The following is a 10887-nucleotide window of genomic DNA, read 5'->3' as shown; positions in this document are numbered from 1 at the left end:
TGCAAATGCAATTATTCATCTGTGTTTGGCTAAGAATGTTTTTTTTGGTCAATGTGAATAACATGACATGAGACTCTCTGGAAGAAACTCGAAGGCTTATATCAGACAAAAAGCATCTTAAATCGGTTGTCATTTGTCAATGAATGGTCAATTCAATAACCTTTATGTGATGCTCTGATATAAAAGTCTTTGATCATCTTGGTAAAGGATGAATTGCTACCAGTGGATCCACAATTGTTCATGAACATTAGTTAGCATTGACGGAAGGTGTGTGATGAGATTATGTCGATGGACGATGGCCAATAAACTTTTTGGGTAGAATCAACAAAAATGTTGTACCGTAATTTTCTTGCAAGATTTTTTGGAGATGTAATAAAAAAAATTATTTTACAGTCTAATTTTAAGTGAATATATGATGATGGGTCTTTTGAATTTTAGTTGTCGGTGGTACACGTAATAACAATTGAAAATGTGTATATTTCAATCAAAGGTGGAGCTTGTTGGAGTTTGCTTAAAGAAAGTCCCAAAGCCATATATAAAGATTTAATTTCTTCATTTCAACTTATCCCACTAAAATAATACTTAAAAGTCTTAAACTTGTCGCCTTTCCTCCCCCTCCCCCAAACTCAACCTCTTTCTAGATGGATAATAGTACGGTAATTATTTAATTATAATTTTCATTCAACTTTATTTTTCATAAAAAAATCTTATTTGTTTGTAAAAACTTGGGTGCAATAGGAGTTTTAGAGAAGCAAAAATGTTTTATAAATATTGAAAATCAATTATCATGGATTTTTGTATATTTATACATATTTTATACATTTTTTCAACATGATAATTTTTTATTAAAATAATCAATGCTTTTCTCTAATGACAAAACCAAATTTTCCCAGCAGTAGGGACCCAATTCAATCAAATGTAAACAAATAGTCTTCAATTATTAATTATATATGTAATGCTTGTATGTTATACCTAGCCACTGAACAGACAAAATGTTTTATGCATGCAACTATATATTGAATTCCAACTCTTCCATGTGGAAATAACATACCACGCTTCACAGACAAAAATTATGATTTGAAGTTTGATTTCTCCATATTCTAATATTTGTCGGCATTAGAAAGCTATATACTACTATGAAATGTTATGGCTTTAATTTAACCATATATAGATATATAAGTCATCAATCTTGATGAAGTGTTTGATGAATATATCTTAAAATCGTCCAACATCTTGTTTGTCCAACCTGGTTGAGAACCACATGTTGGAATCATCAAACGTTTTTTTTTTCCTTTTTTTTTAAATCATTGTTTGTTTTATTCTTAATATGATCAGAACTAATTAAAGACTAATACCACTTGCACTCATTGATAACGAAGATTATTGTATGTGCATGAATGTTGACCTAATTATTTTCTTTTTCTAATCAGTAAAACAGATACCAAGCAACAGAAGATTATCCATTGAGAAAAAGCTTATTTAGATGTCATTATTTTGTTAAAAAAATTTCTATAAGGTTTTTTTGTTTGTTTCTTAAAATATGTAATTGCATTGTTTTGTAAGAAAAAAATACACTATTTATTACAGGGACAGACAATAAAAAAGAAAATTTTTTATTTTGATAAACACTAAATATTAGTAAAAGAAATACTAACAGAAGAGATTGAGGATTTACAAAAAATGGTGCTCTATAACTTAAGTCATTTTTTGCTGGTATTTCCTTGTTGTTTCTACAATTACTGTTACCACATGCTCCTCACCTTCAAAGACCTCCAAATTTCTCGCCTTCCACAATGCCAAACACAGAAATATAAAGAGAGCCATAGAAAATTGTTCTCTCTAATGTCTCTACTTGTCGTTTGCCATCTATGGTTCCATTTTGCACTATAATATTCACAAAAGGAGAGAAAGACCAAATCTCAAGAGCGGAACCGCATTGCACGAAGACATGAAGGATTGTTTCATTGTCATTTCTGTATTTTGTGGACATTGCTAAAGTATCTGAAAATCTCTATTTGATCAAATTGAGTATAGATAATTTTCATAGGATGCTCTCCACATAAAACTTTTTACTTTGGATGGTAATTTTAACCCCCAAATTAATTTACAGAGCGTTGAATTCGTCATTGCCGTTGAAAGGTGCTTAACTGGCGCATGAAAAAAATCATAAGCCACCCAGTACCCCGAGACCACATCTACTTTCTCTTGTTCCAGGCCCATTCAAGTTTGTCCTCACCATCGTCGTTTAGTGGTAGGAAGAGAATTCGTGAATTGAGGTTAGGAAAAAAAACACTAACTCTTTATTCCATTTTCTGTCCATTATAAGTAAATCATATACTCAACTAATATTTCTTACTGGATTGTTATTGTTACTGAGTCTAAAAGTATAGGCTGGGAGTAATCATGGGTCCTCCCAGATATAAATATTTGTGTCAGATCCTATACTCTATCTTAAACCCTTTTCTACCACTTTTCTTTCTTCAAGTAGACTTTGTCAACCTTAGAAAGATTGGTTTCTTTTATCAGTCAAGAGGGAGTTAGTGCATCTATAGTATTTTCTTTTGAGTATACGCACAAGTAGCGAATTAGTCTTAGTAGTAATTCGGCAAAACTGAGTTTTGAGATCCTTGAATCCCAATTTGCCTTTCTTTTTTGCTATGGTCATACAATCCTAACTAATTCAAGCCATCTCTCTCTCTATTTTCTTCTGACTCCACCAAAATTGTCTTAGAATCTTGTGTATATCTTCCACTAGAGAATCTGTAAGCTTGAAACCTGAAAGCGTATATATTGGAATAGCTTCTCCGACAGTTTTGATTAAAATATATCTGCCACCTGCTGATAACAGATTCCACTTCTAAGCCTGAACTCTTTTTTGAATTTTATCCTTTATTGCATCGAATGTAGCCCTTTTAGATCTCTGAATAATAGATGGAATGGATATTTATCTTGGGCTCCCACATGCTCTATGTTAAGTAATTCTGCTAGCTGTTTGTCTTCTAGCGAGTGAGATGTTTTACTGAAAAAAAACTGTTGATTTGTGGAGGTTAATTTTCTGCCCGCTAAGCATCTCATGTTTATTGAGTAGAGATAGGATATTATTACATGATTCTTCGTTAGCCTTTCCAAATAAGATAAATTCGTCAACAAATGAATCTCCTTAATAGACATGTTTTGCTCTGCTTTGTGTAACAGATAGGATAATCCTTCCGTACAAAATAGAAATAGATAAGGTGACAAGGGATCTCTTTATTAGATACCCCTTGTTAGCTAAAAAAATTCATAAGGTTGACCTTCTACAAGAATAAAGTAAGAAACAGTAGTGACTAGTTCTCTGATTTAAGAAATCCATCTGATTCTAGAACCCATTCTCTCCATAATAAACCATAAATAAAAAACTCCACTCAACTCTATTGTATGCTTTACTCATCTTCAATTTAATAGTCATTTCACATTTCAATGTGCACCTCTTAGTTTTGAGGTAGTGCATACATTCATGAGTTATTAGAATATTGTCAAAAATTAATCTACCTTTTAGAAATACACTCTAGTTTGGACTTACTAAATTATTCATGATCTCTTGAAGTCCATGTACTAAAATTTTGAAAATCTTGTAAAAAATTGAGGATAAGCTAATAGGTTTGACCTATGACATGTCTCTAGCATATAAAATCTTAGGGATCAAACAAATCTACGTATGGTTAAATGCCTTGAGAATTTTACCTCTACTAAAGAAGTTACGAACTGTCTTAAAAACATCACCACCCACAATGTTTCAATAAAATTGAAAAAATTGTGCTATGAAGCCATCCTCATCTGAAGCACTTTGAAGACAAATGCTAAAAGTGGATCTCTTAGTTTTCTCTATAGATATTGGTCTCATTAGCCTCTGGTTCATGAAAGTTGTAACCGAAGGACTGAAATCGCTGAATATGTCACCAGGTTCTAATGGATTTGCAGATGAAAATATTTCTTTGAAATAAGTTTCAACCACCAGAGCAATATTTTGTGGATCTGAAGCCATCTTACCATCGTTCCGAACTAGTCCCTAAATTTTATTTTTTCGATTTCTAATTTGGAATTTCTGATCAAAGAACTTTGTGCTGCTATTCCCTCTTTTCAGCCACTTGCATCTTGATTTTTCTTTCCAAAAATTTTTTTCTTTTTGATATCTCCTCTTCTAATTTTTTCTCTACCTCTAACATTTCTGACTCATCAAAATAACCCGCTATCCTCAACTGTTCCAACCTAAAATTTAATTCTTCAATTACTTTTTTAGAGTTGGATTTGTTATGCTGCTGCACTGCATTAGACGGTGTCTATAACACTTCAATTTCAGTGCCAAAACGTATATAAGTGAGTCATTAACTTTTATATTCTAAACTTCCGCTATCAGTGCTCTTATATTCTTCAATTTAAATCTTTTTTTTAAACCATCTTGGAGGAACCAAATCAAGTAAGAGAGAAGTATAATCCGAACTATTCTCCGATAATTTTCTTACCACCACATCTACATAAGTCACTTTCCAAGTCATTTCAACCATAAAATGATCAAGCATGTCCCTAATTAACACCTCTTCAACCCTCCTATTTGACCATGTGAATTGCTGTCTTATCATCTCAAAATCAACCAATTGATTATCATCAATTAAACCATTAAAATTTTCAATAGAGGTATCAGACCTCATATTCCCTTCCTCCTTTTCTCCATAATTTATAATTGCATTGAAATCACCCAAAATGATAAAGCTACCTTCAAATAGCTCAAGTCAAGAAGAGAATTATTCGAAGAGAAAGTCTAGGAGCCAGCAGATTTTTTGATTTTTAGCCATCCATGATTTTTTAATGGTGTGAGATTGCATTTAATGGTGTAGAATCATTCAATTTTCTTTTGATAGTTAAATGCTGGCCAGAATTTAACATAGTGCTGGTCCTTTAGCACTCCTCTTCTTCGAATTGATTGATTTCAGTCAACTCATTAGTATTCAAGTAAACTCCAACCAACCCCCAACTCACATTCTTATTCTCATCTTTAATTGAAGCAATTATAAAAAAAAATTTGAAACCAAATATGTACTTCTACATGATCTTTCCATGCTAAAATCGTTTTTTCTAGTGTTCCATCCGGATCCACGAATGTAAAGCTTTGATATTCGTATAATCTAACTTCATCGTTTTACCATTTGAGATTGATTTTTAGTTTTACAGAGAAAATTTATTTTAGAAGAGTAGAATTGACACATCTTTTTAAATTTTTGACAAAGAAAAACTTCTATAAATTAAAAAAAATATTTAAATATATTTTGATATGTTTGTAAAAATATTTGTAATAAAAATAGATCACTAAAAAATAAAAAATATCTTTTTCAAAAATTATAATTTTATCTTTTAGAAAAAAAATCCTTTTTAAAATATAAAAATTATGTTTAAAGAGAAAATAAGATCAATAAGTTTACATTTAAAATGTAAAATATTTTTTTTACTCTTCAAAAGACTTTTTAAATAATTCATTGAAAATAAGATATTTTATAGTTTAACCAAACAAACACAAATCACCTAAAAAAATAAAATAAAAGCAAAAATAACAAGAACCTAAAAAAAATCAAAACATCTAATTTCATGACTATCCAAACACATCTTTATTCATTCACCTACCCGCTCATACATATAGTCTCACTAAAACAGGTTGATGTGCAACCTGAGAAGTCATATCAACTGTGTTACTTTTTGTAATAATATCAAGAAAATTTATAGGACAACATATGATTTGTTTCTGATATTTAAAAAAATAAGTTACTCCTAAAGTAAATTATTAAAATAGTATTAAAAATCTATATTACTAATAAAAATAACCTCAAAAAGTATTAATAACAAAAACTCTTAAAAAATTTAAAAACATAACAAAAAGAATTAAATATTAAATATATATTCTAAATAAAGACTTTAAAAATTATATTTTAATGTAATTTTTTGTAATATTATTAAAAAATAAATACTTTTCATTCTCAAAATTTGACAATTTTATGTTAAGTATTTTTTTAAAATTTTAATGTCAACAACCAATTTTTTTTTAAATAAAAAAATCTAAAAATCAAATTTCGTTCTAAATTTTTTTGTGTGCACCTTTTGAATATCTATTTAAATGTTGTCATGAAAATTCGTATTAAATAGATAAGTTATTTATTAAATACAAATTTTTTTTATCACTTGTAAAAATATATATTTAATGATTATTTTGTTACATCTAATAATTATTTTTGTCACATTTTCAATAAATGAGTTAAGAATTGTTTTGTCCAAAATATTTTGAGGATTGTTTGTCTAATACCAATTTAATAGTTAAATACTTAACTCTTACTTTAATAATTTTTTCAGTAATGTTTGAACTAAATTTCAATTATATTTTTATTGCTAATTTTTTGAATTTTTTTTCAAATTCACTCCAATCTTTCTTTTTCTATTCCAAGTTCAACCCCAACCCACCCTTCTATTATCTCTGTCGTCATCCCATTATCACCGTTGTCATCCCATAGCTGCAGCCCGCGATCCCCTAACACATTGCACACTCCACCCACATCATTTTCATTGCTCATCCGCCTCTCAACCACCAAATCTATGTTTTTTTATTATTATTCTTCCTTCTGTCACAGAAAAGAGGATTGAAGAGAACTAAAATAGTTTCGATTTGAGAGATTTGGGCCAATAAAAATCATTATGATTTAAGGACAAATTGAAAATAAAAATACTAGCTATATTGTTAAAAGAAATTATCAGTAAGAATTATTAAATTAAGAATGATTCTAAGTGTTTTTGATAAATTTAGACAAAAGATATATCTTAACCAAAAAATGACATTATTTTTTTATACTTAGTTAGAGATGGTTGTGAGTTCGAATTTTTTTATGTTTGAAAAAAAAAACATATCCCCAATTCTTTAGTTGTATTCTAGTTTATTTTAACTTAATTAACAGGAAGCAAATTCTTTTTTATGTTTGTCACTAATAAAATTAAAAAACTCAATCAACTAAGAAATTAATTATTTATATAAAATATATATTAAAAATAAATCAAATAATATATATTATATACATATATAAGGTAGTTAACTTTTTATATTTACATAGTATTTTTTAGTCAAAAATCATCATTTAAAAAGAGTTTTAGTAATTTAGTTTCATTTTTACAACTTAACATTTACAAAGACTGAATTTCAGAAGAAAAAACATCAACTTAAATTTTAATTGACCAACTCCAATGTATTGGATGGTGAAATAGTCATACAAGAGAATTTGTATTTTTATATCTTTTAATATATCATTACGAATATAATAGAAAATTCGGTTATAAATATCCACAGCCAAGCCATGAGAAAGTACAAAACAATTCGTACATAATTATTGATATGTGTATATTATCTGTCAATAAAATGTTAAAAATTTAATGTGTTGGTTAAGTATTGGCAAAAATTATTCATCTTGTAAAATCTATCAAAAACATGAATGTTTACGAGTTAGACTAGTTTGAGTTAAAAAAAAAATTGAACTAATAACATCTAATTATTAGCTCGAGTTGAATCAAGAGTTTTTTTTTCCTAAGTGTACCCAAACATATACAACGAAATTTTTAACATTTTATCGGTTTGTACGAACCAACTGCAACAAGAGTTGGATTGAGTAGCTAACGCAGCGTTTGGTTTGAGAGATATAGATACTAAGACATAGATATAGTAATACACAGTGACACATGTCTATCGTTTGGTTTGGTGAGATACAGATTTTCGAAAGACACTGAAGGATAAAGATGGACACGGAGATATTAAATTTATGTACCTCCAATTTAGTGAGACACTAATACACAACTTGTGAGACACTAATTTTTTACTCTTTTACTCTTATTAAAATTTTAAAATTTATCTTCTTATCTCTCCAAACCTTTCTTTTTTCTCTTCCTCTTTTAGATTCTATAACTAAATTTATCTTTCTATTTTCTTCAAAAAAATTGTACATTTAATTTTTTATTTATTTAAATTTTGATTAATCTTTGATAAATTCTGAGCTTTAGTTTTTTATTTTTTTCAAAAAAAATTATATATTTAATATTTGAATGATAATTTAAGATGATATTAGAAGAAATAAAAAATATTAAAAGAAATAAAAATTCAATGATGATGACATGTAGTGTTTAGGATAATGGATATACAGTAATAATAATAAAATTTGTGGTAGAATGAAGGATAATTCAGTTTTTTTAAAATATGTGTGTCTTGTTCTTTATTTTTACCAAAACAATATATAGACACAAATATTTTATATTCATGTCTTTAATGTCTATGTCTTTATGTCTATGTCTCATCGTATACATCAATCAAACGAAATCTTAAGAGATCTTTTTTTTTTGTAAGTGTATCTCATCATAGTCCATAAACAATTAGATATTAAATGTTTAATGTTTAGATATTAAAACTAAAATTTTAATATTAGGATACAAAATTTTAGTTTCTTGAATATTTTTGAAAAGTAAGAATATAGGATAGATATTGAGATTTTTTTTGGACAAAAATTAAAACTTCAAAAATATATTTTTTTAAAAATACTTTTTTTTAATATTTTAAATTTATCATTTAATTTTTATAGTTATCTTAAATTAAATATAATACTGAGACCTAACTTAATTCAATATATTTTATATTAAATATAATATAAAAGCTTAATTTAATTTTTGTCTCTCAATTTTAATCTCCTTTCTAAACATAGTTTTATAGTTGATTTATAAGTATATTTACATGATGCGTCTTATATGTTGAGTCTTTATAACGAGAAAGGTTGAAAAAAAAAAGTGATTGTACTTGTTTTGGTTAAAAATTTTGTTTATTGATTCCTTCTTAGTAATTAGTTAGTTCATCAATCACAAAATTAATTATTATCAGTCTTATAAAAATCAATTTAATTTGTCTCAATAATTAGTTTATTCATCTATTTAAATAAATGTCAAGAATTTAAATTATATCTTATATATGCATTAATCCATAGTTAACGACAACTTTTTAAATAAAATTCTAGTATATAATATAAATTAATTTTTAATATATCAAATTAAAAGATATAGTAAAAAATTAAATTATTGGTCTTATTAAAAAATGAATGAGGTTATTGATTCAATAAATCTATTACCTTATTTTAACAAACATCTCAATCAAAATCAATTATTAATTTAACAATTAGATTAGGGATCTGTTTAAAAAGTTTTAAAAATAATTTTTTTGAATTTTTGACTTACGAAAAGTAGTAATATTAATATTTAGTGTAATTTTTTAAATTAAATTGCAGCTTTTTAAGAAGTTATTTAGGAGCTTATATAGAAGTTAAAAAAACTACTTCTCTCATAATACTAATATTTTGAGTTAAGTACGATTTTGGTCCCTAACGTAGAGGCTAAAAATTTATTTCGTCCCCAGCCTTTTTTCGCTACAAAATGGTCCCAAAAGTTTTAGTTTGTTTTAAAATCGTCATTCGGACGAAAATGCCCTTCCCACTTCTTCCTCAAAACGCAGAACCAGAAGCAGAACCACCACCACCACCACCACCTCCCTTCCTCCCACAAAATACCAATTATCAGTTTTAAGATTATTCAAATGCAGAAACTAACAACATCAAATTTAAAAACAAAATCAACACACAATAACAATAAAATCAGAAAAATAACAAATCAAAATCAGAATCAAAAGTAGAATCAGAAGTTGAAGCAAAGCAAAAATAAAGCAGAAACAAAAACAGTCACAGACGCAAAAATAGAAGAAGAAGCAGATCCAGATCCATATGTAGATGAAGAAACAGATCCAGATACAGAAACAGAATCGGAAGCAGAAACTGAAGCCAAAACAGACGCAGAAGCCAACGGTAGTAGCAGAGCAGTGGCAAAAAAGGAGGAGGAACAAAAACGGCGAGCAGCGCACGAGTGGCAGCGGCGGTGCGGCCTCCCCTTCCCCCCGATTCTCCCTCCCCTCGATTCTCTTTCTCCCTTCCCCCACCCCACCATGGGATTCTCTTTCTCCCTCTTGTGGCTTTTTATTTTATTTTATAATTTTTTAATGAGGGATAACTTACTAATAAAAATAAAAAATTTGGTAAAAACTAAAAAGGACGATTTTAAAACAAACTAAAATTTTTAAAATTATTTTGTAGTGAAAAAAATCCGAAGACGAAATAAATTTTCAGCCTCTATATTAGAGAGCAAAATTGTACTTAATTCCTACTATTTTTTTTATCACATTTCTATAAAATAAATACTTTTAAAACTAAAAATCTAAATACAAAATAACTTATTTATAAACTATTTTTAATATAATTAACCATTAATTATTTAAATTATTTAAAAAAAAAAACTTAATTAAATTATTTATCCAAGCTAAACTTAAAACTACTGTTTCTTAATATATAATTACATTATCTAAGCTAATTATTTCTAGAATTTGAACTCTACCTAAACTCAGTATAATCTCGGTTTCTGAACTCATTCTTATCCTATCCTATCAATCCAATTCAATTACATTCGTCTAATTCACATATTTTTTAAAATTTTATTCCTATCGACTACATATTTAACTTTTAATATAATTATATATTTTCAAAAATATAATATCATCATGAAAGTTAAAGATTACATACTTGTATGAAAAAACACAATGAGTGAATTGGTTTATATAAATTTTAATATGATAAAGAAATAGTGAAACTTTAATTTGGTCGTTGCTCTTACACAGGTAAGAAGAGTAGGGTAAATAGTTAAATTTGTAAAAATATTTTAATCAAATTTTTTTTAAAATTTTAAATTACTTACGTTAGCTTTTTTATATTTTTTTGTTGGTTTTAAAATTTATTAATATAGTAT

This window comes from Arachis duranensis, chromosome 8, assembly GCF_000817695.3.
Source record: "Arachis duranensis cultivar V14167 chromosome 8, aradu.V14167.gnm2.J7QH, whole genome shotgun sequence".
NCBI lineage: Eukaryota > Viridiplantae > Streptophyta > Magnoliopsida > Fabales > Fabaceae > Arachis > Arachis duranensis.
This window is presented reverse-complemented; position numbering follows the sequence as displayed.